At 38.6% G+C, this 4,195-nt stretch overlaps 1 non-coding gene across 1 annotated transcript; it reads left to right on the top strand.

The window, feature by feature from the left end:
• The first annotated feature begins 3,629 nt into the window (after positions 1–3,629).
• Positions 3,630–3,755, top strand: LOC129645177 (U6atac minor spliceosomal RNA). The gene has a single exon (XR_008711265.1). It is a non-coding gene; the product is annotated as a U6atac minor spliceosomal RNA (small nuclear RNA).
• Positions 3,756–4,195: the final 440 nt, after the last annotated feature.

Here is a 4,195-nt window from a genome sequence, read left to right as displayed (position 1 = left end):
CCAACCACCTCTGCCATCATCTTGGACAACAGGAATCCACTTATCCAACAGGAGGGCTCCTATCTCCACAACTTCATGAGCTTCAGTTACCTTATTAGGCTTTATCCACTTCAATCATCCATATAGGTGTAGCCCAAATCCATATCCTATATCCCCAATAATTCAAGGACCAAAAAAAAAAAAAAGGACCCAAATTTAATCTCTTAAGATTCCAATCCTTAAGTATGATTTCCTGTCCTTCGAGTACACTCAATCTCTCAATCTCTATACCCACTTTTAACATTTTTCAGCATCGAGTCCCTTGGCTTTAGGAGGTAGTGAGCTTCTTATTTCCGTGGATGTTTAGGAAGAAGAAGGATGATCATCTGTCAGGGACGTGACAGAGGCCTACCTTGACCTTTTGAGAAATTCATGTTGCCCTAGAATGTGGAGGGATACAGAATCCAAGGACATATTGCAACTGTGATTTAAATGCTTGATTCTAGTAGCTGCAGGGACCTGACCTTCCAATGAGTTTTTTATAGTTAAATGACCAAGGTTATAAATTAGGCACTAAATAAGGACAAAATAATTGAAGTGTTAATCACTGAAAAACCTTAGCAGGATTAAGAAACCATGTGTGTTAATTTAAATAAGCTGAGCAATAGGGCTGAGGGGTTAAGAGGAACAAACCGTCATGTATAAAATAGGCAAGCTATGAGGATATGTTGTCCAACACAGGGAATATAACCATTATTTTATGATAATATAATGTATGACATTTAAAATTGCACACAGGGACTCCCTGGTGGCTTAGATGGTAAAAAAAAAAAATCTACCTGCAGCACAGGTGACCCGGGTTCAATCCCTAGGTCCGGAAGATTCCCTGGAGAAGGGAATGCTACCCACTCCAGTATTCCTGCCTGGAGAATTCCATGGATGGAGGACCCTGGTAGGCTACAGTCCATGGGGTCACCAAGATTCGGACATAACTGAGTAAATTAACACTTTCACTTTTTTCACATGTAACTGATAATAGTATGTCAACTATACTTCAATAAGACAGATAAACAGATATAAATAGATAGATAAAGCTGAGTTATGTTACAGTCAGTACCTTGCAAATGCAAAAAACAATGATACCCAAGAGTCTGTAATTAAGGTAGTACCTAATTTACAGAAGGAAAATGGTGCTGCTCAAGAATCCTAAACAGTGTTTAGGTCCATAACATCTGCCTCAAATCCAATATACTGAGGTGAATTAAAACTTGCCTCAGCTTTTAGACTCCAATTTAGATCTGACTTAATTAGAAAATGTATTTGTTGTAATGAGAAAAGATAACACAAGAAAAAGAATCCTATATGGAACAGAAATATATACATGACATGCCAGCATACTTGCTTGTAAATATCTGAAAAACACATCAGTCACTTCAGCAGAAAGGAAGTGTGAAGGAGATGTGGAGAGTTAATTGCATTATAGCTTTGGAAATTTAAACCATACACAAGGTTAATTTTTTAAATTTTTCATCAAAGTAATAGATGCTTGTACATAAAAAATATTGAATAGTACAGATTTCATGATAAACAGTCTCACTCCTCAGAAGGAACCACTTTCTCCCAATATTGTTTATAGTTCTTCTGATGGTTACTTTGATATCTCTAAACAATACACTTTTGATACTTTCTTGATTTACTAATTTTCTGTATTAACTAATCTTCTCACAAATGAGCTCATTTACACTGCCCCATCTCCATTCTGCCCAGCATAGTCATATTACAACTTTTTGGTCTTTTGTTATTTCTTTTCTCATCTTAAATAAAGTTTGCCCCTCCCCTTATCCTACCAACAGCTGACAATAGACAATATCTTTGGTCTCCCTACTGTTACTTACAGATTTATCATAAACCTTTATATTTTCACATTTGGAAAATAAAAAAGAAAGAACAAGAATCCTAAAGTTGCAAACTAAGTGAAAGCAAAACAACAAGTCAAATACGTATACAAACTTGTGACCAATCTGAAATCTGTAAATGGTCATCTCTAGACTGCCAGGATGAAAATACTCCTGTGTAGAAATTCTAAGCATTTATTGGACTTGGGATTATGGTCTTAGTATTCTTACACTGTCATCAAGGCAGACAATCATCTGTCTTTTTTAGCTTAAGAGATCAAATAAGAGGATATTTTATGCATCAAAGAATAATGTCTCAGACATTGGTTTCCAACTGATAAAATCAAAGAACCATATGTTAGAAGAGATGTTAGAAGAGACCTTCAAAACTCTTGGGACAATCTAATGTAACTATGGAATTGTTTTTCTTTTCCTTGAGGAACAAAAGGAAGTTAATAAGACCATAACTATTGCTTGTAAGCTATTTACAAGATCTATGTGCCTCCTTTCCAGAAGATGAATACACTGCAAGAGGAGAAAATATAACACCTGCCACAAACTTTGCTCAAAGCTCTTCATTGGAACTTCCCTGGTTGTTAAGAATCCACCTGCCAATGCAGGGGACAGATTCAATCCTTGGTCTAGGAAGGGATCTAAGGCATCATGAGGCAACTAAGCTTGTGCACCACAACTACTGAGCCTGCCCTCTAGAGCCCACGTGCCACAACTACTGAGCCCACGGGTCACAACTGCTAAAGCCTGCAAGCCTAGAGCCGGTGCTCCACAAGAGAAGACACCACAATGAGAAGCTGCACACTACAACTGGAAGAGCAGCCCCCGCCTGCAGCAACTAGAGAAAGCCCACATGTAGCAATGAAGACACAGCACAGCCATAAATAAGTAAACATATACTTTTTCAAAAAGCTTCTTTGTTAGAAGATTGTGCTAACTTGCTTCCTATGGTTCTTCTAGAGGACAGAAAGACTCGCATCTCCCATCGTCCTGGGTGAACTAAGAGAATTATCATGGACAGACACAGTGGACCCAAGATTTCTGCTCTGAATAAAGTCCAAGAAAAGAACCAGACCATCTTCCCATTACTACTGTTCTCTACTGAAATATCTACCGCATTTCTGCCAAAGATGAGAGAGGTATGAGCAAAACCTTTCTGCTGTATCCCATCACCAAGCTCTGCCACCTTGAGTTCCAGAGCTATTCATATCTTTAAATCTCACTTTTGACAGAAAACTCGAAGCAAGGTAGACAAAATAAGATTATTTCCTAGCACTGTATTTGATAGCAAAAAATGGGTAGACAAAACCCTTTGACTTAAAGAGTCCTAAACTGTCCATCTCATTGCAGGGAAAATGATATCAATAACTGCTAACCCTCTAGAGACATCCTCTAACCTGGGAAAAGTCCTATGACACTTTATTCAATGGTTGACTGGACAAGTAACTGCTAAGCTTCCTGGCAAGCCCAGAGCATTACACAAGTGCTTATTATGTAGCTGGCTCCCTATATAGCACTGAAATAATATCCCACGCAAATGTTCAAAAGGAAGGAAAGGAGATGCAGTGAGAAAAGTTTAGCATTCCCTCAGAGGGGAAGCTGATCTTTATCATCTGATGTGCAATCAGACACTGGATGGATTTAGTCCACATCTTTACTTTTCAACAAGAATCCTAACTTGATGTTTAAGAGCTGCAACTGTTGCTGTTGGTGGTTTTAATCCCCCTTTAAAAATATGTATAGGTGTTGCATGAAAGGAGAGAAGGTTAGCATTCCCCCTGACAAGGATGGAAGAGGTCCTCGGGCCTGACAACATGCATATGGTTAAGTCACTACTACCTACTTTGTAGCATCTAACCACTGGTTTTTGTTTTGTTTTGCGCAAATAGGAACTGAAAGGGTAAACTTATCAAACCCATTAAACCTGTAAAAAAATAAATATATAGAACTTTGTTAGGTAATTTAAACCTGAAAACAATTTGTAAAATCCTTCTGTTGTTTTATACCATGGTCTGTCTGTCGCTAAGTCATGTCTGACTCTTGCAACCCCATGGACTGTAGCCTGCCTGGCTCCTCTGTCCATGGGATTCCCCAGGCAAGAATACTGGAGTAGGTTGTCATTTACTTCTCCAGGAGATTTTCCCAACCCAGGAATTGAACCTGGGTCTCCTGTTTTGCAGGTAGATTCTTTACCAACTGAGCCATCAGGGAAGTCCTTGTATTTATACCATGGAATACTAAGCAAATACCAAGCTGTTCAAATGAAGTAAATGAGGGGAAATGTATCTAGCTTGTCAGATTTGCTCAGC

The sequence above is a fragment of the Bubalus kerabau genome, chromosome 2 (assembly GCF_029407905.1).
Source record: "Bubalus kerabau isolate K-KA32 ecotype Philippines breed swamp buffalo chromosome 2, PCC_UOA_SB_1v2, whole genome shotgun sequence".
Taxonomy (NCBI): domain Eukaryota; kingdom Metazoa; phylum Chordata; class Mammalia; order Artiodactyla; family Bovidae; genus Bubalus; species Bubalus kerabau.
The sequence above is the reverse complement of the archived record's forward strand: the minus strand, read 5'-3'. Positions and strand labels throughout refer to the sequence as shown.